General features: G+C 33.9%; 2 pseudogenes; both read right to left on the reverse strand.

Annotated features, from left to right (window-relative positions):
- Positions 1-243: 243 nt before the first annotated feature.
- LOC125582345 lies at positions 244-1,260 on the reverse strand (annotated as a pseudogene).
- Positions 1,261-3,074: 1,814 nt separating this feature from the next.
- Positions 3,075-4,763, reverse strand: LOC125581937 (annotated as a pseudogene).
- Between the last annotated feature and the right edge of the window lie 20,610 nt (positions 4,764-25,373).

Here is a 25,373-nt window from a genome sequence, read left to right on the forward strand (position 1 = left end):
TACGGTTAACTAATCTAGACTTATGATTTAGTGTTAAGAGGTGGGTTTTGGGGATAATATTTCAAATTTTAAAAAATAAAACTAAATATTAAAATTTTCAAACAAAAAGAGTTATCTTGGTCATTTTCTTAGTTGAAGTCTATTTTGTGACATAAAATTTTTAAAATGGCTATTCGAGAAATTCCCCCACCATCAGTGTCGTTTATCATTATTAAATACTCCTGCAGACCCTCTGTTTTCTCCTTATCGTAATGAACCTTCAGTAAGAAAATCACATTTGTTTATCTTGAGGCTCCAGTAATGTGCTAATGAACAATGTGCACTTCCACATGCAGAGTCCTGAATAGAAAAGGCTTAGAGATGTAAGTAAGAAGGTGAGAGTGATCAAAGCTGCTGCCATGTAAATGCATGTTAGTTTCTTAACCTCAGTGACCCCTATTTTAGGAGCAAAGAGTCTACTGCAGAAATCATTAAGGAGATCCTTGAGGAGCAGCAGCGGTAACAATCATCACTTTTACAGGGCATTTTCATGATATCATCAGTTTTTGGTTGTAACTCAATGAGAGGGAACATAATGTAAGGAATTTATTTATTTGTGTGAAATGCGTAATAACCATGATTCTATCTGTTGTAGTGGTTTAGAGACAAGTGTGTATCTGTTGCAGTTCCTCTAACATCAACAATGGTAGCTCCGTTCAAGGCTTTAGAGAACGTGGAGAAATCATTTGAGCTGTACTCGCAAGTTGTAATCACAGGGAATTTCAGTTCGATGAAGAAAGATCCTTAATTTGGCTTCACAATCATCAGTTAGAATCCCTGAGTGAGTAGAAAACTCAACCGTCTCAGAAAACCAACCAGTCCGTTTGAGAAGACAGTGTGAGCAGATGCTAATGTTGAGCTTGAGTCACAAGGTCATGATCATGAAGATCCTAACAACTAGACAGCATTGGAGCGAGCTTTTGTTTATTTAAGACCAGGATATCTAATTCATAAAACATTTTAGTGTTAACACATTCAAATGTGGTTAGAAAGTTAAGTTGGATTCAATCTTAAATATATGGTTTTGGATGGTTTCCCTTGAAGGCTGAGTCAGTGAATGCATCAACCTGTATATCAACAACACTCATCGATCATAATACTTAGGCAAGGAAGAAGGAAATGAAGTCACAACAGTATATTGTCAGAAACGAAACAAAAAAAGGAAGAAAATACAGTTACCATGTAGAAATTTAGAGGTTTCTTCATATCATGACTATACATTGCCTCTTCTTCTGTTTGAAATCTGCATTCTTCAACTTGGATTTATATTCAGCAAACACACAACTCTAGAAATAACGTGTTCCACGCTGTGTCTGATTAAGAAAGATGAGTTTTAGCCATACATCTTCAAGACAAAGACGTAACATTGCTACAAGATTTGTCTCAAAACTCAAGAAAATGGAAACTTATTAGGACTGTTTTAAGGTTGAGTAGCATTCCAGATAGGTTCATACGGTCTGTTGCTGAATGAGACTCCAGTAACGTGCTTAGAGAGATCTAAATGAATAAACAACATGCAACAAAAGGTGCAATAAGGTTTATGTCTTATGTTTAAACGAGTTTTAAAATCTAACTAGAATTTGATCCGCGCGCCTGCGCGGATGTTTATTTTGAAAAATATGTTGATATTTGTTTTTCATGTAATTATTAGGGTTTGACAAAATGAATCCGAAGAACAGAACCGATACCGATCCGAAAATATAGTACCAAACCCGAACAAAAATTGATTAAATATTCGAATTATTCAAAGTTTTGTTATTTAGAGAACCAAATCTGATCTGAACCGAAGTATTCGGGTACCCGAATTTATCTAAAAATAGATTTATATACTTATATATTAATTATTTTTAGATTTAACGTATATAAAACATCAAGAATGATAATTTAAAAATTGGTTTAAATACTTGAAAATATATATAGATAGTCAAAAGTAAATATCTGAAATAGTTAAAGTATACTCAAATCACCAAAAATACTTAAAATAATTATTGATTCCGTATCCAAAATTTTAAATCAAGCCAATTGATATGTTAAGCTTAGGTATTCTGACATATGTTATTTAAATTTATAGGTAATATATTATTTTATTTATAGATTTTGAGAAATTTAAAATATATAATGATTTAAAACTTTAAAAATAATTTAAATGGGTTATCCAAACCCGAACCAAACCCGCAAAGATCCGAATCAAACTCAAACCAAAATTTAGAAACATCCTAATAGAGCTGAAATCTTTGACACCGAAAGTCCGAAACGCAAACCGACCAGAACCAAACTCGTATGGGTACCCGAAAGCCCACCCCTAGTCATTATTATATATCGTATATTGTCATCATATAATTAATCGTATTTTATACATACCATCATATAAGTAATCATATAATTAATTAATAGTATTTTATACGTACCATCATATAAATAATTACATATATTATATTTTTAAAACTTAATATGAAATATAAAAACCATAATTTGAGTTGCTATTTCAAATTGGGTTTTGTATTGTATTTTTCTTATATATATTGACAACATTTTTTTATAATGGTTATTGAAAAATAGTTTAGTAAAAATCAATTTTTGAATATGTGTATATTTTTGAATCAATTTTTGATATAAATCAACTTTGAATTATTATTTTGATTTGAAATATGTATATAAAGTTTAAATTTGTTTTATGTAGTTTAGAAAAAAAAAAGTTTTAGACAATTAGATTGAGCCATTTTCGAATATTTTAAAACTGGTTCTGATAGATAGTTTTTTTATAATATGATGGGCTTTCAATTTTTTTTTAATAACATAAGCTCATTACTTTTTTTCTTAATACTATTATCCTTGTTTCCAAACAAATTTTTTTTTTTTTTAAAGACTGCGATCCATGTTTCCAAACACTCAATTTTTTTTTAATAATCCTATTTAAATCTCCAACACTCTAATTACTCTAATTTTGTACTTGAGTTTTAATAATATAGAAGTTTTAATAATACAGATTGTAATGACAATTGTAATACATATGTTTTACTTACCAAAACAAAAAAAGGGTCCCAAACAAATAATTGTAATGACAACACTAGCCCCACAAATATGGTCAGAAAACATAAACATTTCATATCAGTGGTTTTCTGTCTTTATTAATTAATTGAAGGAGCTTGTTTTGTAGCAATACATGAGATCTCAGATTAGACCAAGACATGGCCTTCCATTACAGTAACTGCTTTGCCTCTCAGGAGAACCCTCTGCTTCTCCTTGTCCAAATAAATCTCAAGTGTTCCACTCCTACGCGAAGCCTAACCAGATTTCCCATAATAGAGAATCATTCTCTGTGCTCTAAGACACTACTTGAAAAAGAAAAAAAAGAGAGAGAGAGAGAGAGAGCAGAGAGAGAGTACTTGGTGGGCTAAGAAGTCACACTTGTTCATCTTGAGGCTCCAGTAATGTGCCAATGCACAATGTGCACTTCCACAAACAGGGTCCTGAAACAAAGGGGTGAAACCAATGGATGATAATGATACGAAGAAGAAACACATGAATATATGAATTTGACATAAGATAGCAAAATAACATTAAGAGACATATAATAATAAGCATAAGAAATGTTTAGTTCACTCCAACGATGCAGCTACTCTTTTACCTCATCAACTCCAAGTTTAGGAGCAAAGTAACGACTGTGAAAATCATAAGCCGTTCCTGGAGAACCAGCAGCTGTCACAATGATGCCATCGCAAGGGCAGTTCAAGATATCATCCATTATTGGTTGCAACTCAGTGACAGATTCCAAAGATGGAAGCACAACCTTGGCAAACAAGAGAGTCAGTCAAATTATGTGAACAAACAAACAAGACACATAACAGGAAACTATATATTACGAGGATGTTGTTGGTCGCAGTAGCTTTAATATCAAGAATGGTAGCTCCGTTCAAGGCCTTGGTGATCATGGAGGAGGATGCATCACTGAGATTGATATCACAAGTTGGAACCACAGGGAAATTCAACTCGATCAAAAGGATCCTCCTTTCGCTTCACCATCATCAACTCGCTTGGCTGTAAGAACCCCTGACCTTGTGACAAACTCGACATTGTCTGAATAAACCAAACCATTGGAGAAGAGACAGTGAGCAGATGCCAAAGTTGCATGACCACATAGATCCACCTAACAAGTTAAAAACAATTTTAAATGGAAATGGATCAAAATTGTTTTCTCTTCAAAAAAAAAAGGAAAAGAAAAGAAAAGAAAAGTAACCTCGGCTAGAGGGGTAAACCAACGGAGACCGAAGCGAGCTTCGAAACCAGTGATGGGAGTAAGGAAAGAAGATTGGGAGATGTTGAATTCGGCGGCGAGAGACTGAAGCCACGCGTCGTCTCTGATCTCGTTGTTGAGGAAGCAAACCGCTGCTGGGTTCCCTTTAAAAGCGGAATCCGTGAAAGCATCCACCTTTCAAACACCAAACTCATCCTCCATCAATAATGATCTGACAATAAATAGATACAAAAGAGAAAGTAAGATGATGATTTACCACCAAGTACTTGACGCCTTTCTTCTTCTTCGCCATGATTTGAACAGAAAGAGGAAGAAGAAGAAGAAGAAATCTCTTTGTTAGCTGTTTTCTTGGTTCAAGCTTAAAAGATAACACGACATCCCAATAAGGAAAGAACATATTGCTCAAGATTAATTCTACCAACCATAAAAAAAAATATAAAACAAAAATACACTGCCAAATTATAGGAGGTTAAGATATTATAAAGTTCGGATATACTTGTGTATTAGAGATAAGGATGTAATTAGTTGGAGGAGTTATCTCTAAGATATACTCTAAAGTCGGAGGTCGTTTGTAATATATATTTTGATGTAAACATATCAATAAACAATTTCATAAGATTTACATGGTATCACAGCATAGATCTGAATAATTTGTGCTTCAAAAAAATTTTCTTTTGCAAAATTGTTCGAAGTTTCGATGGGGGAGAAAGATGATTCGATGCAGATCATGGCGAAACGAGTAGAGACGGTGGTGATATCACCATATACGTTGTTTTCTTCAGACAACCCATGTGCTTTAATTACATCTGTACAGTTGAAAGGAGATAATTACAACGAATGGGCGATGGAGATGATGAATGCTCTTAGAGCAAAGAAGAAGAATGGGTTCGTGGATGGAACGCTTCCGAAGCCAGCTGAGGACAGTCCAGATTTGGAGTCTTGGTTGACCGTCAATTCAATGATCGTGGGCTGGATCAGATCGTCTATAGAGCCGAAGGTCCGGTCGACTGTGACTTTTATCACAGAAGCTCACAAGTTGTGGGAGAATCCGAAGAAGAGGTTTGAGGTTGGCAATAAGGTTCGTATACATCAGTTGATGGAACAGCTAGCCTCATGTAGACAACAAGAACATGCTATGATTGATTATTACGGTCGGTTAGCCATGATGTGGGAGGAACTTCAGACTTACAGGCCACCTCCAGCATGCAGTTGTTCAGCAGCTGCTACGTATGAGAAGGAATAAGAAGATGAACGAGTTCATCAGTTCATAATGGGCTTGGATGAGTCACGGTTTGGAAACGTTGTGACTGCACTTATTGAAGCAAATGAGTTACCAAACATTGGGAAGGTGTATGCCAAAGTAATAAGGGAGGAAGCAAGGTTGAATTCATCGAAGTCACGAGAGGTTGCTTCGCAAGAAGCTGTTGGTTTTGTTTCGCGTCGTGAAGGAGCAATGGAGGACCTTGCAACGAACAGAGACACTCGGGAAGCTAATGGATATGCAGCTAGAGCTGATAACAACGAGTCTAGCTTTGGAAACAGAGCAAGAGACCGGATTTGCTCTCACTGTGGAAAGACGGGTCATGAAAATAACAATTGTTGGCAGCTCATTGGCTATCCAGAGTGGATGAATGAAAGACGTGGTAGAGGTTCGGGAAGAGGAGGTCGTGGTGGTTCTAATGGAAGAGGTGGAGGTCGTGGCTCTGCTACGAGTTCATACGGTTCCGGTGCATCAGACCTCACTCCCGAACAATGGAAGGCGATCACTGCAATCATAAATGATGGGAGATCAAGTGGTCAGTCAGAGAAACTGTCTGGTAAGATTCTTGGTGATGTAATACTTGATTCAGGGGCTTCACACCACATGACGGGTGATCTAAGTCAACTCGTTAACGTGAAGGCAACCCCACCGTGTGTTGTTGGTTTTGCGGATAGAGGAACATCAACATCTTGTCAAATGGGTGACATGATACTTACTGATCGGATATCACTTAGAGATGTTCTGTTTGTGCCGAAGTTGGATTGTACCTTAATATCGGTCTCCAAGCTGTTGAAATTTAGTAACTGCTTTGCTTTGTTCCCTGATACAATTTGTGTTCTGCAGGACCGTTCTTCGAAGATTCTGATTGGAGCCGGTGAAGAACTTGATGGGGTGTACTACTTCAAAGATGTGAGAGTCGCACGAGCAAACAGAGCAGATGGTGGTGGAGATAGGCTGTTGTGGCATCGACGACTTGGGCATCCTGCTTTTTATGTTTTTAGTTCTTTGTCTGAGCTTTCTAGTGTTGGAAATAAAGCTTCCTCTAGTCCTTCTGACTTGTGTTTTAAAGCAAAGCAAACAAGATATCCCCTATATATTATTTGTGAAACATTACAACTTCTTTTTGTAGCCACATGTCATCACTAGGATGATTCTTAGAATTACAAGAGAAATTGGTTGGTCCATCTAATTATATAATAAACTTTTTATTAAACTAACCATAAATTCATTATTAATGTCAATTATTATTTCCTTAAATAAAGATTACGGAATTGCCTAATGTGGGTAAAGTATATATGACAATTAATGATTTTGAATAAAAAAGATCTAATAAAAAAAATGTATCTTCTATCAAATTTGTTTAATTTAAAACTATTAAAATAACTTAAAAAAAAAAACAAAATAACCATATTATAAAAATTTAGATTTTTCTGTATATTTTATATTTTGAATTTTAAAAAATGACTATAAATTACTAAAATTGTTAAAAGTCTCACATTCAAATTTTGCGATCCATGGTTTAAAATTTTTGTTATGACAAAATACAAATGATTAAAAAATCATATAAGTAAAAGTCTAATTTAATTAATCATTAAGATTTAAAATATATATGTATATATATATCATTCTAAATTAAACTATAAACCATATTGAATAAATAAATATTTTAGTTTCAAAATTTACTTTGAATAATTTTTTTGATAAAAGTTTTGAACTAACATTGATAAATTTTTTTAAATTATCAATTACTAAAATTATTAGTCCCACAATGAAATTTTGTTATCAGTAATTTAAAGTTTTTGCTATTAAAGATACACATGATCAAAAAAAATATATGAGTAGAAAACACCATTAAAAAAAAATAGACATTAATATTAAAAATATACTATGTATGTTAATATCATTTAAATTTAATTACATATCCTATCAAATTTTTTTAAAAAAATTGTTTGTATTAATAAAATTGATTTATACGTTCGCACCAATTTTATTATATATGTAATAGTTACTGACTTTGAATTATTTAATATATATTTATTATTTCATAATATGTAAGAACATATAATACATAAAATAATTTATATATATAATTTTTATCCCGCGCAAGGTGCGGGTCTTTATCTAGTACTTGTGTATTAGAGATAAAGATGTAATTAGTTGGAGGAGTTATCTCTAAGATATACTCTAAAGTCGGTGGTCGTTTGTAGTATATATTATGATGTAAACATATCAATAAAACGACCCTTTCATAAGATTTACACAAATCATTATACAAATTTCCAACAACCACACATATTCATCTTTCAAAAAAAAGATATGGAACATGAGTATGCTTCCAGACAGACAAGAAAAAAAAGGCAATAAAATTTAGCTGAAAGTACACAGAATTATAGGTAATTTAGGTATCATGCAAGATTCAAAAACATATGCAAAATCGGTAAACTGATGTAAGTGAATTTACGCTTTTTATTAAACTCGTAGGAAAATAGTGGTTGTCAGCCCCGTGTCAGATAAAAATACAGTTGAAAATATTGTAGAGGATATGAAATATTTTGTAGAGTTGTAACAGTTAAATATAAAAGTTAACATGGATAATATCCAGAAATGATCATATTAACAAAAGAAACTGCAAATTAAATAGATAGTGTGAAGTGCTCACTAATCCAATTACAGTGGCACCTATGTAGTTTTAATAATAACTTGATGATAATCCGCACATGCGTGGAGTGAGTTTTTTATACTAATGTTTGTTCATTAAATAGTTTTAACATTTTGCAACACTACAATCTTTATCGATTATAAAATGAAGAATACAAATGTTGGTTTCTTAAAACTAATTTTAAATTATTTTTAAAACTTCATATGTACAAAAGAAAATTAAGTTTTGCTGCTAACACAAATCACTAAAACCACATAGGCAACATCGATTGTAAAATGAAAAAAGGGGATTAGGTTTTATGCTCTCGATTTATTTACCTATTGACTCTCCATAAGAAATTTCATTTTTTATCTCTATAAAATTGTGTTTTTGTTTCTGTTTCACCAATATGAGTTTTGTTTCTTTTTTTAACTTCTTCTATGAATTCGGTGAATTACATAAGTATCAATTTAAAAAGATGGACATCTGTAAAAATTAGTTCCACTCCAGATACATATTTAAAAATCAAAATTTCGAAGAAAATCACCGGAAAACTCTATTCACAGGTTAGTGTTCAAATCTAATATATCAAACTGTTATAGAATATAAGTGAAGACTCGAAATATAAATGTATGTCTAGTATATATTCACCAGTTCTTACAATTATAATAGCTAGATAGAGTATTAGGGATAAACAAGTATTAGACGAATGATCAAATATTCTCATTCTTCGAACAAACTCAAAAGGAGTTGACTGGAATTCCCTCTTTGCCTATCCAATCTAACGACTTTCCCTCCCCCGAGCCCACTTTTTAGCAACATGATAGTATGAACTCTTCCCCAATGTAAACATTTTGAAAGCAAAAATCTCTATTTGAAAGGGCATCTTCCTATACCTATGAATTCCATTGGACCCAGAAATGATACATCAGACTTGTTATGATATTTCATTAAAAGTTTTTAAGAATAAAAATCAAGACTAAATTATTTAATCTGAATGAAATACTATATATATATATATATATATATATACTTATAGTGCTTCTAATATTAAAATCATTTCTATTTGAAGAAGCGTATTTTTGGGATTGTGAGGATCAAATAAAATATTAGAAACCACATATTTAAAAAATAATTTGTATACATAAAATTATATACATTAGAGTAAGCACATCAATCAAAACTAATATATTTTGTTTATTTACAATCATGTTTTGGTAAATAAATAATTTTATTAACCTTATATGGTATATAATTAAACTTTAATGATATTGACATAGATATTTGGTATATTTTAATATAAATATTTACTATTGACACTTCATACTCATATGATTTTATTAACATTTTATATTTGTTGTAACAAAAATCTAAACCGTTAATCACAAAACTTTTAATTTGAGAATTTCAATACAAATATCAGAATTAAAATATTAAGATCTCAATAGTTTTCGCTACAAATTTTGAAATTAAAATATTTTCATATTTTTATATAGTATATAATTTAATTTAAAATATATAAATATATATATATACTATGAATATCTATTAATGAGATTTCATATTTATACAATTTATGATCATTTGTATCTTATTTGAACAAAAAAGTTAAACCATTGATCACAAAATTTTCAATATGGGACTTTACCATTTTAGTAATTTATTGTCGTTTTAAAAAATTCAAAATATAACATATAAGAAAAATCCATTTTTTTATTATATGCTTAATGTGATTGTTTAATTTCTTTTAAAAATATAAAATTAAACGAAAACAAGAGACGATACAAAAATTATTATCACATATGTATTAGTCATAATCATTAATTTTCATATATATGTTAACTATATTACGTAATTTCGGAGCTTTTATTTAAGAAAAAAATTGAGAATATTCATTTCTACACTACTAATGTATATTTATATTACAGTTTGATAGTTAATTTTTATTTTGATAGTTAGTCTAATAATCATCCTAGTGATGACACGTGTCAACGAAAACTTGTTGTAATGCTCCAAAATTAATATATAGGGGATCATTTTAGCGATGTGTGAAGTTAAATCATATTCTGATACCCAGTTAAGATACTTTATAGTGTTGGCTTTCATATAATATATATATATATATATATATATATATATATATATTTGCGTGTGTGTGCAAATAGATAATTTAGAATTTATATATTATAAGTGTTGCATGTGGTGAATATATAAGAATTAAGCTGAATTTCATAACCATTTTAGCAAATAAAAATAGGGGTTTTTTGCAAATATGACTCAAAACTAACTCATGATTTTTTTGAAATTTTCGTTTGACTTATTCATCCAAGAAGTTCGGATTATTCACGAAAATGCTAGTACTTTTTTCGAAAATAAGTGTTATACTCTATCATCTTCATATTCATCAACTATTTTCAATATTTCTATTACCATTAATACACCAACCACCATGAACACCCAATTTGAAGCTCTTAATGCACAAATATTGATTTTCACTCCTCCTATCTCATTTCTTATGCACAAAAACTACATATCTTTTCGTGGTGAAGTTTTGTTTTCTTAGAGAAGCTAAGAAAGTTTTCTCACTGGTTCAAGGTATGAAATCAAATTTATTTCCAGATCTGTTTGCCAAGAAAGCTTTCATAGAAGACTTCTATGGAAGGCTTCTCATCGTAGAAGACTTATACGGGAAGTCTTATTGTCAATACATATGTTATTTTTGCAACTGACTTTCTATGTGTTTCTTAGAGACGGATTCTCTGGAAGTCTTCAAAATTTTCTTTCTTAACAAAAAACTAAACATGTTAGTTTTGCAATTGACTGAATTATGCCAGAAATTTGATTTGCAATAGAAGACTTCCCGGGAAGCTTTCTGTCTGAAGATTCATGTGAAGTCTTCTCTATTGTCAGTAGAAGTTTTCTCACTGTCGGGGAAAATCTGTGTAGATTAGTTTTGCAACTGACAGTTAAAACTTAAATATTTAATATTTATTAGAAGACTTCCCTAGAACTCTTTTGAAAGAAGATTTCCCTCGAACTCTTCTAGTTTTCTATTCTGTAATTATGATCAAACGTTTGGTTATGAAAAAAAAGACTTTTCTAACAAAAATTAAATAATTAAGTTTTAATTGTGAACTACAAAACTAACCTACACAAACTTCAGTGAGAAGACTTGTTGTGACTGTTGAGAAGACTTCCCATGAATTTTATTAGCGGATATTACATTTTTAATCTGGATAGAGCATGTAATAGTTAATTAATACATCATAAATCCAACAAATAAAAACATAACCCTAAGATGCCAAAAAAAAAAACATAACCCTAAATCCTAAACATTAAACGCTAAATCATATCCTTAAACCATAAATCTTAAATCCTAACCGTTAAATCATACACTAAACCCTAAACATCAAACTCTAAAACTTAAACACTACTCCTTAAATAATATCCATTAAACCCTAAACCGTAAACTTCAAACATAAACCTTAATATTATTAGTTTTTATATTTTCAATAAATGTCATTTTGTACAACTTTTTCACTGGATCCTACATCTAAAATATAAAACCAAAGTACATTAGAAAATCATATACAAAACCCATCAAACCGTGTCTTGTCTCTTTTAGATATATATTTCAAACGCTTATTCAAGACTCTTAACCTTTTCTTTTTGAAATTTTTTCCACAACCACACCACTACAAGAAAACATCAAGGATTCTGAGGGAAAAAATCGTCGGAATTTCGTCGGAATATCGTTACTCCGACGAAATTCCGACGAAACACGTCGTCGGAAATAATTCCTCGGAATTTCTTTTTTCCTCTGAAACCCCTCGGAATTTTCCGACGGAATTCCGAGGAAATAAATTTCCGAGGAAATTCCGAGGATCCCTTGTTTGTCGGAAAAGTCCTCGGAATATACCGAGGTAGAACTTCGTCGGGATAATTCCTCGGAAGTTCATCGATCGATGCGTGTTTGGACATATATACATCGATCGATAGGAGTATACCGACAGACTTTTTCCTCGGTTTATTCCGAGGAACTGTTCCCTCGGTATATTCCGAGGGATCCGTTCCTCGGAATTTTCCGAGGGAGTTGTCCCTCGGAAAATTCCGAGGGAAATGTCCCTCGCTATATTTTAAAAAAAAAACGGATTGATCGATGCGTTTTTGTTCAAAAACGCATCGATCGATCTAGTGAAAAATATAATTAATTTCCTCGGAATGTAAAAAATATTAATTTTTTTGAAAAAATAAAATTTCTGAAATTTAAATTCGAAAATATGAAATTAAAAGTAAAATTGAAATCATATTAATTAATATTCAAAGTTTCACAAATAAAAATAAAATATTCCGAGATTGGGGAAAAAAAAAACTACGGGTCTGGCACGTCCGGGAACACCTCGTTCGGGTACATCCTCTGCATCATCTCCATCATTTGCTGGCTCAGCCTCCTCTGTGCCTCATAGCCCGCCTGTTGAGCCGCCATCTGGGTCTCCAACAAAGATATTCGATCATCTTTGTCCTTCAATTGAGCCGTAAGTACTTCTGGATCAACAAAGGGCGGTGGTGCAGAAGAAGGAGGAACCGACCGGGTGCGACGACCCAAACCGAACAAACGTCCCTTCTTCTTTGGAACCGACTGAATAGAAAAAAGCCAAATTTAGAAATTTAAACCAAGAAATAAATGAATTGAACTTTAAAAAAAAAGAACTTACGGATTCAACGATTTCGTTGATTCGAAACCGGGACAAGTTGGTCGAAGCCGTCGAAGCGTCATCCTCGGTTTGAAGCTGAGACACTTCGTCTACCACCTGAGTTTGGACCAAGTCGACCACGTCCCTCACAAGACCGTCATCAATCTGGCCGGTCTTCTTGTTGGTATACGCCCTCCTCATTAGGGCGAGATCATTGACCGGCTCGCCATCATTTTCTTCCGCCTTGAAAAAAAACATAAAATTAAAGAAACATTAGAAATTAGAAGAAATGCACAATAAATTTAAATTCTGAAACTCAAATAATTGAAGAAAAAGCGGTTGAACTTACCATGCGATCTCCGAGAGTGGCAATAGATTGAGCACCCAAGTTATGCTTGTAGATGCCCTTCCCTTTACGGTCGCTCCTGCGGTTGGTGGAGTTGGTGGAAGAAGTTTCTTTCGTCTCCTCCTTATCCCAATGCGCACACAACTCCTTCCAGACCGTGTCGTTCATCGACTTTGGGACCTTTTAATTAAAAAAAAAGAAAAAGTTTAATAAATTAAAAAATAGTTTAATAAATTAAAAAATTGTTTAATAAATTAAATCGAACCTTATTGATTTCCCACTTCTTCTTCCACTCGTGGATCTGCTTCCCATAGTTGTCCATTACTTTATGGACGAAGTGGTGATAGATAAAGAGCGTCTCATCGGAATTCCAGTTGAACTCTTGCTGAAAAAAAAACACAATTAGTAGAAAATTTATATTAAAGATTAAAAATATAAGTAAAAAATTAGAATACTTACCGCAAACTGACGAAACCACAGAACCTGCTTGTCGGTTGGGAAGTGAGTGAAAGTCGGATGTCCACTGTCGAGGGCCGAGTACATCATACGGTTGATCCATGCGCTGATCCCGTTCCCGGATCGGTTGAACCTTATTAAAAGAACGAACGGTTAATAATGAATCCAAATTTAAAGAAAAAAAAATGTTTAATTACCATGTTTGACCCCGTCCATGTGGATACGGAGTGAGATACGGAAGATGGTCACGACCGGGCTGTTGAACCAACTCCGCAACCCTCATCACTCCCGGAGGACCCGGAGGAACAGGAGCGGATGCAGCAGCGGGAGCGAGAGGAGCATGAGCGGGTGCAGCAGAGGGAGATGTATGGTTGGAGCTGTGGGGCGAAGGGGAATCCTGAAAATGGCTGGAATCCCGAGATTGGCTCCCCGTACCACCACGACCACGACGCTGTCGAGGCCGGGTCTGATCATCATGAGACCTGTAAATTAAAAAAATATATTTAATAAATACAGAAATATATAAATTATTTTTTTTATTAAAAAAAAATCCCAAATAATTTAATCACAGAAAAAAATTTATATATATTAAATTTTTTTAATAAATATATAAAAATAGTTCTAATAAAAAAAAAATAGTTTTAATAAATAAAAATTGTTTAATAATTACAAAAAAAATAGTTTTAATAATATATATATATGAAAAATATTTTTAAATCCCAAATAATAGTATTTAATCACAAAAAAAGTTTTATAGATATTTAAAATGTTTTGTAAAATCCAAAAAATCGAATTTATATAGAAATTTTTTTTTGTAAAATCCAAAAAAATCGAATTTATATAGAAAAATCATTTTGTCACATACAAAAATCGATTTTATATACAAAAATCGATTTTATAAATACAAAAACTAAAAAAATTATAAAAAAATTCTAAATCAATTCAACAAAACAAATTATTCAACCAAATCACAATTCTAAACCTATTATACAACCAAATCACAATCCTAACCAATCACCCTAACAAAAATCTATCAAAACTACACAAAAACCTAACAAATAGAACCTAAGAGAGTGGGATAGGGTCCTAGGACAAAAACGCATCGATCGATTACTAGGATGGACCGGGCCGTAAGATTGTGATCGATCGATGAGAGTATCCCATCGATCGATCGACAATCTGAATTGTTCCTCGGAATTTCCTCGGAAAATCTTGTATGTTTTTTTAAAAACGCATCGATCGATGCGTTATAGAACAAAAACGCATCGATCGATTACCAAGATGGCCCGGGCCGTAAGAATGTGATCGATCGATGCGTTATAGAAACAAAACGCATCGATCGATGCGTGTTCGGAAAACAGAATTATAAGGCAAAACCCGACCTTTTTTGGATCTAAACCTTAGAACTCTCATCCCCTCCGATTTCCCCTATAATTCTCCCCCCCCCTTTCTCTCTCTATAATCATCCGATTTGAACAATTTTGGGCTCTATTCCACTTGATTTTTCGAGCTCTACCTGATTCCTACACTCGTCTTCACCCTAAGACAGGTATACTCCGCGAATCTCCACATTCTGAAATCGTGTTCTTGAGCAATTTTTTGGGTTTTGTGAATTTCTTATTTCCGTGTTGATTCCTTGATCAAATATGCATGAAACAGATGTTTAAACATGGAATAGAACACAATTGTCTGTGATCAACGAGTTTGGAACATGATTTGAGATGATTTAGGGATAGAGAATTTTTTTCAATTTCGTTTTTTTTATCACAACTCGATTTTGCTTTTCATTTTCATGTTCAGCTTTGCCTTCTTAATTGATTATAACCATGTTGAGAGCAATGATTCTATTTTGTAGAGAATGAAGCGCACGAAAACATCAGCAAAGAAAAACACACAAGAAGCGGGTTCGTCACAGCTGGAGAAGCAAAGGCCAAAGAAGTGGGATAAGTCTGATACCACCCACTACAACAACATGAAGAAGGTAGCCGTTCCGGCTACACAACTAGCATGTCCTGAGACGATGACAATATTGGGAATCAAAGCAGACATTGAAGGACTGTTCCAGAACATGGGTCTAGGCAAACTATGCAACCTCAAGGAACCCACTTATCCGGAGTTGGTACGCCAGTTCATAGCATCCGCATACGTCACCCGTCCCGATGATAGCCATCAGGAAGGTTTTCTGGCATTCGTAGTGCAGAAAGTATACTATGAGGTATCTTTCACAGACCTCTGCGGACTATTTGGATTGAGTGCGGGGGAGAGGACATATGGTCTTTATTGGACTTCAGAGCTGTTGAACTTCTGGGAAACGATTGGCACAGGGGTTTATAGATCTTCTCAGGCAAAGGAGTCACTTATCCGGAGCCCAGTACTGAGATATGCGACACGCCTCATTGGCTCATTGCTATACGGGACAACCACAGCCGCATCAGTCACGCAATGAGAGTTGTGCCTCCTGTACCAAGGTGTGAGGCATTTGCTACCGGCATTTGGAAACTCTACATTCCCACCTGCTACTGCCTTCAACATGGGAGCGGTGCTGGCCGCAAACTTAGCAGGATACAAGGGGAAAGTAACCAAATCCAAGAGCAATGCATGTGGATTTGGTGCAGTGATTACTCGGATCCTTAGACATGTGGGTGTAGACTGTGAGAACCAGCAGGTAGCACTGGACAGATCGAACAACATTGCTTGGAACTACTTGGATGTCATTTCTCTAGTAAGTAAGGAGTTCATAGCTGGTCCCCACTCGAGGATCGATCGGGATGGTCCTTACGTCTACGTATTCCAGGACCGAGCGAAGAAAACACTCTACTGCCACCTGCCTCAGATCGGCCTGACTGCTCTACTTTCAGAGGCTGCAGTTGAGTTCCTACCCCCTGCTACCGCACTAGTAGACAAGCCATCCTTCTTCACGCCAAAAAATCAGACCAAAGGCAAGGGCGTGGTTGATGAAGAAGGACAAGATGAGGCTGCACAAGCCATTCCAGATGATTCACAACCCCATCAGCTACTCCCATCAGACTCCAGGCAGTACAAGCTGCAAGAGCTTCCACCGAACGCCACTTCGCGCCAGCAACAACATTGGAGAGATCAGAGCATAAAGACAAACAACGACATGCTACACAAGATCTGGGCTGCCATTTCACGTATCAGGCCGTGTCGTTGCCAAAAGGATGATGTAGTTCATCGGGACAACTCTCCATCCAGCTCTGGTTCGGGTTCGAGTGGTACACACAGGGTAAGAAAGAGGTCCAAGAGACCCAACGATGCAGGAACATCTGGAGCAGGAGACGAGGAGTAGGAGCTATCACTGGCTATTTTATTTTCTTTTCTATTCTAACGTTTTATGGTCTTATTTTCTGTTAATTTTGAACTGAGTTTTTTTTTAGGTTTCTTAATTATGAGTTCGTATTTCTTTTACATGGTTTCTTTCTTTATTTGGTTGTGTTTTGTGTAGCTTTTAATTCGTATTCAGCTTTGCCTTGCTAGATAAACCAAATAACTATTATCCGAGGAAAGAGGTTATATCAAGTGTTCCTCGGAATTTCCTCGGTATTTCTTAAAAAAAAAAAAATAAGTTCAATGGTAGTCTGTTTCCGAGTCATCATCACCAGATGAATCTGAATCTGGATCTTGGTGAAACTCTCCAATCACTGGTTCATCCTCTACGTGAACGACGGCTTCCTCTCCAAAGTCGGTTAAATCGACTACAAGGCCAACTCCAGCTAAATCTTCTGCTGCACTACAGTTGCCGGATGTGCTTGGTTGTAGTGGGTCTTCCAGCTCAGAACTTCCCTGAACTCGGCCTCTCGGGTTGAGTCTTGTAACAGTAACCCATGGATCATCTCTGTTCCTTACCCGGGGGTACTTGATATAACAAACCTGTAACATTTAGAAAAATTATAAATTAATACACATGATGATGAATCATTCTGAATAATTAACATTTAATTACCTGATCGGCCTGGGAAGCAAGAATGAAAGGATCATAATATTGCAGCTTTCGCCTCGAATTTACTGATGTAACACCAAATGCATCTGTTCTCACACCTCGATCTGGGGTGTTGTCGTGCCAATCACAATAGAAAACAGTACAGCGCAATCCAACCATGCCCAAATACTTGATTTCCAAAATCTCATGTATGTGTCCGTAGTATACATCATCTCCTGATGCAGAACAAACGCCAGCATCATAAGTCGTACTCGAACGTCTCCTCTTCTGAGTTGTGAATGCATATCCTCGAGTACAAAATCTCGGATATGACTTCACAACAAAGTTTGGTCCAACGACCATCTCACGTATCCAATCGTCAAATGTTTCACCTCTGGCCAAACCAGCAGACACCTATTAATAGCACATATATATATATTATATCAATAAATGTGAATTAGTATAAATATGTGATAAAATATATTTTAATTTGTTTAAAGCACTCACATAAGTAAACATCCATCCAGTAAATTCTCTCTGCTTCATTTCTTCTAGTTCGTCCTCTGTGGCGTATCTATACTCGAACCGCTTTTCTGCCATGAAAATCCTGTATATGATGACAATAATGTAATTAATTAAGATTTAAATTTCAACTTGTTAAAATAAAAATTTGTAAGCTCATTTATTTACCTCTCATATTGAAGAACGTCTTCGCAGTTGGTGAGCAAATATGTTTGCAAATGACTGCGCTCCTGCTCAGTAAGTCGACGGTCCTTTGGTTTTCCGCTAAGTCGTCCAACGTCTGTGAAAATGTCTGGAACCGTAACATGATATGTTGCCCGTTCGCCTCTATCATCATGCCGAGCAGGTCTTCTGTTTTTGGTCTGAACTTCTGCTGGAAAGTAGTACTCGGCAAAGTTTGAAGTTTCTTCATTGATCATCTGTGCGACTATAGAACCTTCCACCCTACTTAAATTTTTCACCATCTTCTTCAAATGGAACATATACCGCTCATACAGATACATCCATCTATACTGCACAGGACCACCAAGTTCCAATTCTCTTGCCAGGTGAATAACAAGATGCTCCATAACATCAAAAAATGAGGGAGGAAATATCTTCTCAAGGTTGCACTGAATCACGGCTATGTTAGTCTTCAAATTTTCAATACCTTCAAGAGTCACTGATCTCGTGCATAAATCGCGGAAGAAACCACTTATCCCTGCAATTGCTTCATGAACATTTCGTGGTAATATTTCCTTGAAGGCGAACGGAAGGAGGCGCTGCATCATTACATGGCAATCGTGGCTTTTCAAGCCAGTAAACTTTCCTTCCTTTCTGTCGATACAGTTACGCAAATTTGATGCGTAACCGTCTGGAAATTCCACATCGTTTGAAATCCAATCAAAGAACGCATCTTTTCCCGCTGCATCAAGTCGGTATATGGGAAAAGGAGCCCTACCATTCTCATCAACATGAAGTTCTGAACGAGCACATATATCGACTAAATCCAGTCTTGACTTCAAATTATCCTTTGTTTTACCTTGAACATTAAGGATCGTGTTCATGAGATTGTCAAAAAAGTTCTTCTCAATATGCATGACATCTAAATTATGCCTTAGCAGATGATCCTCCCAGTATGGCAGATCCCAGAAAATACTTTTTTTGTGCCAGTTATGTAGTTCTCCAACAGCATCTACCGGAAAACGCTCATGTCCACCGACTTCTGGCGTCCTTTCTGCACCAAAATCTCTTAGTTGTATCTTCAAATCTTTCCCACAAATTTCCGGAGGTGGACTGTCAAACACCCTCTTGTTCTTCGTAAACAAATTCCTACTCCTACGATATGGATGATCAGGTGGTAGGAATCTCCTGTGACAGTCAAACCAACACGTTTTCCTTCCGTGCTTTAGTTGGAAAGCATCAGTGTTATCTTGACAATATGGACATGATAGCCTTCCATGCGTTGTCCATCCAGACAACATACCATATGCTGGAAAATCACTTATTGTCCACATTAGTACTGCCCGCATTTGAAAGTTTTCTTTACACGAAACATCGTATGTTTCAGCACCTTGAGCCCATAGTTGTTGCAACTCATATATTAGTGGCTGAAGAAACACATCAAGTGATCTCTTAGGATGCTCTGGTCCGGGAACGAGAATCGAGAGAAACAAAAACTCTCGTCGCAAGCACAAGTTTGGGGGGAGGTTGTATGGTGTAAGAATGACGGGCCATAGAGAATACTGTCTTCCACTCTTGCCAAACGGACTGAAACCATCAGTACATAATCCAAGGTAGACATTTCTTCTCTCATACGCAAAGTCGGGATACTTTGATTGGAAATGCTTCCACGCTTTTGCATCTGAAGGATGTCTGATCTCACCATCTGTTGAGTGCTCCGCATGCCATCTCATTGGTTGCGCTGTGCGTTCAGACAGATACAACCTCTGCAACCTTTCCGTCAAAGGTAAATACCACATCCTTTTATATGGCACTGGAACTCTTCCACTCGTATCTTTATAACGAGGCTTTCCACAAAATTTGCATGTAACCCGCTGTTCATCCACCCTCCAATAAATCATGCAGTTGTCGCTGCATACATCTATTACCTGATACGATAAACCAAGACCAGCTACGAGTTTCTGAACCTCGTAGTATGAACCAGGAGCTACATTATCCTCGGGTAGAATACCTTTTACAAAATCAGCAATCGCATCCACACAGTCTTCAGCCAAATTATAATCTGTTTTAATGCCCATCAATCTTGTAGCAGATGATAAAGCTGAATGACCATCTCTGCAACCTTCGTACAATGGTTGCTTTCCAGCATCCAACATATCATAAAATCTCCTAGCTTCTGCATTGGGTAAATCTTCCCCTCTAAAATGATCATTTACCATCTGCTCAGTACCTACACCATAATCTACATCCGTTCTAATTGGTTCTTCTAATCTAACCGCTGGCTGAGGTTCACTAGTACTACCATGTTCATAATCAGTTTCCCCATGATGATACCAAATTTTGTAACTTCGTGTAAACCCACTCAAATATAGATGAGTCCAAACATCCCACTCTTTAATAACCTTTCTATTTTTACAATTAGAGCAAGGACATCTTAACATACCTGTTTTTGCTTCCGGTTGTCGGTGAACTAACCCCATGAATTCAGTTATACCTCGTTGGTATTCTTCCGTAAGCAATCTCGTGTTCGGATCCAAATGAGGTCGATCGATCCAAGAACGAAAATAATTTGAAGAAGACATATTTTTTATAAATCAAATTCGTGTGTAAATAGAGTAAGAGGGAGGATGAAGATATGAAGTGAATGAAGAGGAAGAGGAGTGCTTGTATTTATAGTTTAAATCCTGCCGACATACCGAGGAAATTCCGACGGAATTCCGACGGACAAAACTAGTTCGTCGTAATTTCCTCGGAATTTTGTAAAATCCCCCAACGGCTCTCCAACGGCTATAATATTTCCTCGGAATTCATCGGTTTTTTCCGAGGAACACAGTTTTCCTCGGAATTTCCTCAGAATATTCCGACGGACTGGAATATTCCGACGGACTGTAGTTTCCTCGGAATTCCGTCGGTATATTCCGAGGAAATTCTGAGGAAACCCAATTTTGTGTTTCCTCGGAATTTCCTCGGAAATTTCTCGGTATATTCCGAGGATTTCATTTTCCGTCGGAATGTCCGTCAGAATATCGCTGTTTTCTTGTAGTGCACGTATACATAATTAAACAAAAAAAGATATGAACTATGAATATGCATAAGAAATTTTGCTGAATATATATAAACACATAGGTAACTAGGTATCCATGCATGATTCAATAATATTTGCGAAATTGATAAATTTATGTAAGTGAATTTACTCTATTTGTCAAACCCGTAGGAAAATAGTGTTTGTCAGTCCCGTGTTAGAAAAATTACAGTTAAAGATATTGTAGAAAGTAGAAAATATTTTGTAGAGTAGTAGTTCATGTTGTTTACAATGGTTAAATATAAAGGCTAACTTAGATAATATCCAGAAATGATCATGTTAACAAAATTGTTTGCAAATTAAATAGATTGTATGAAGTTCAATAATCCAAGTTCGGTGTGATCTATATAGTTTTAATACTCATCCTTTTAACATTGTGTAAAGTTAAATAATAGTGTGATACACGGCTAAGATAAATTGACTCTACATATATAACAGTCAACTGTCTCCTGAAAGCTCCACGTCAGCAAATGAAAAAAAATCGGAGATGGCTTGTGACATCACCAAATTGTTATACGAATCAAGTTTTAGTTTGTTTTTAATGGGCTTCGTATTAAGATGTCGGAATAGGAATCACATATACGATAGCTCATTCGCTACAGTCCGTCCACGACACCTCGTATATGGCAGTCTAACCATGACAACCCGTTCATAACGCTTGTATATGACATAAGTACGATAGAGCACCTCGCAATGAAATCTTATCTACTCTAAGCATCATGGCAGGTTGGACATAAAATTGACCGAACACAATTAATCCCGAACTAGTCTCTTGCAAATTCATCCATATCGGAAAACGCTCGATCAACAAATTTATTGTTGGAGACGGGTGTAACACCTTCGTCAAAGCCCTTCCTAAATTATAAGCGTCCCAAAAGGTATGTATGTAACCTTTAATCGAGTTTAACTATAAAATACAAGAGCTCTTCTATGTTCATTCGCCAAGTTCCAATCTCATTACGGAGACTCCTTCTGAACCTTAAATCGAAATCGTGTTCTTATCAAGTATGTTGATTTCAGATTCAACAATTGTCCCTCCCACTTTGGCATAATAAGCATTGTTGTAGAACCTGCTTTAAGTACCAATGTTACAATTTAGTGAATAATAAACCTTATCAGTTTAAAAATTGAGTTTTTATATTTCATAGGAATATATAGAGAGAAATAAAGCAGACAATAACAAAGTGAAACAGTCAAGATAAATGTAAGCGGAGAAGAAGCATAAAGGACTACAATTAGCGTAATTGAAAATCCTCTCGAGAGAGCTCTGAATCTTTATGGTTAGCCGGCTCAGACGCTCAGTCTGTGGAACACGTAGCCCCATGTGACTGAGTCATAGCTCACCAAGTCAGATCGTTAGACTCGACAATTTGTTAAGAAAGCTAATAGCTTCGACATTAATCCTAGATTCTTAAGCTTAACTAATTTTTTTGTGTTTAAAAGAAATGAAAGGAGAAAGTTACTTTTTTTTTTTCTCTTCAGTATGGTCTTTGCTCTGATTTGTTGTTAATGGCGTATGTTCGGATTTCTGAGAAGGAAACATTGGAGGTGATTGGTTGGGCTTTATCAACCTACTTTAGTTTTATTTTTTTCTAAATCATTAAATTTTACCAATCATGCTTTATCTTTACTTTTCAAAGTTAAATCTTACATCAAATTTCTATTAATTTTTACCAATCATACTTTAGCTTTATTTTTAAAGCTACAGCAAAAAAAATAAAGCAAACATTTTTCTTTTATATTTTAGTTAAAAAAACCTACATCTTTCATTTATAAGCTGTAGAAACTGTAGAATAAAAAAATATCTATAATATCAAATAAATAAGATAATCATAATAAAAAAACATCTATAAATATTTTACTCTAATTTTGGGTGCTTTAAATTATTGAAATATTTTAAATAATATAAATATTATTTACATATCACATTTTAAATAACAATAAACTTTGATAATTTTAAACAATATTAATATAAATTATTTTAAGTGATAAAAATAATAATTATTTTATATTTACATCACATATTTCACATATTTTATTTTAAAATATCTGCAGCCTATAGCTTACAGCTACAACAAATTTAACTACAGCAAAAGTTTTTGCAAAAATAATCTACAGTAACAACTTTACAGTTACAACCAATTTATCTACAACTAAACTTTTATAGCTAAAATTCTACGGCCACAGTCGAACCAATCATCACCATTGTCTTTATCATTTGCCTAAATAAAATTCTTAGAGATTGCAAATTCCAAGTCTAATAATTCAAAAACAACAAAATAAATTAAATTGGAAGTTCAGTGCTATGAAAAGTTTATTATTTTAGGTGATTGAACACTTTCGATGAACCAAAACCCATATCAAGCAGGGCCTCCGCCAATAATAATCCACGTCGGTCTAATATATAACTAGACCCTGGCCCGCGGGTATGAATTTTCAGTTTTTAATTATTTATTTTATTAAATGATGTATTTGTAATATTCGTTCATATTATATTCATTAAGTAAATATTTTTTTTTACATCTTAAACTATCTATTTTTTTACGAATGTGTGATATCATATAAAAAAAATGAGTATAGAGTTAATTAGATAATTTTAAAAACATAAATTTTTTTTGGTGTGCGATATCATATAAATAATGATCCGCCCAGTTAACAAAAATTATGATTATTTTATGTGTATTTTTTTTTTATTTTGACCATTTCCTTAAAACTATATTAAATTTTACATATTTTAATTAGAATATTTTTAATATCTTTACCTTTTTATTTGAAATGCAATTCAATATTTTTTAACAATTATAACAAAATATTTTAAAAATATTTTTAGAATTTGTTTGAAAAATATGAAAATTACATTTTAAATTAAAATTATCCTAAAATATGATAAGTTTTGATGTAAACGAAAACTCAAATTATGTCAAAAATAATGATATTCAATGATAATAACAATTTTAACTGATTATTTTAAAAAAAATAAATTTACAAAATATTGTTTGAAAGAAAATTCATTTATCTTTCAAATATAAAACGAAAATATTATAATTAAATAATAAAAAATATAAATAAAAATCATAAATTTAGCAAACGACAACTGAGTTATATTATGCTAAAATTTTCTTTCTACCAATTTATCAAATGACAAATGAGTTATGAGCAAATAATACCATATAATTTTTAAAAACATAGCCATTCTTAAATAGTTTTGAATAAATAATTATTTTTAAATTTAATCAACTGAAAATAATATCCGTACAATTGTGTGAGTCAAATTCTAGTTTTATTGATGCATGTTATATATTAGTGCTGCATGTTTTAGGTAACATTTTAATGATGCACGTTTTTAAAAATTTCCATTATTAAAATTATGCACGTAAGGATAACTCATGAGTTTTTTTGGTTGATTAAATGATATTATGTCCAAATTTATTTAAGGATATTTCATTAAGGTAACTGAAAAAGACAAACAATAAAATATGAAGTTTAAATTTATTTAAGCATATTTCATTAATGTAACTGAAAAGACAAGTAATAAATTAGGCAGTTTTATTCGTTTTGGGATATTTCATAAATGCAACTGAAAAAAACAAGCAAAAAAGGGAGTTTAATTAATGAAGTAAGAACATTTTCAAATGGGTACTTCTCTTTTAATAATATAGATTGGAAAAAAAAAGTTAGGCCAAAAAAATGATAATTATGTCTCATTATGCTAGTTTCTATTTTGTACTATTTTTGCCTCTAATGTCTTTTAATATTTTCGAAAATAAATCAAATAAATAGTTTTACATAATAAAAAAAAATTGGAAAAATATTAAATACTGATGAAATACTTATATTAACTTAATGGTATTTTTTACCAGCTCTAAAAATATTTAAATCATAATTCCATATTTTGTTCTACAGAAAGTAGAATTCGCGTTCTACAAAGTGAAAAATGAAATCCACTTCTTTCATTGAATCTGCTAGGTTTAGAATACGTGA

This window comes from Brassica napus, chromosome C2 (assembly GCF_020379485.1).
Source record: "Brassica napus cultivar Da-Ae chromosome C2, Da-Ae, whole genome shotgun sequence".
NCBI classification, from domain to species: Eukaryota; Viridiplantae; Streptophyta; class Magnoliopsida; order Brassicales; family Brassicaceae; genus Brassica; species Brassica napus.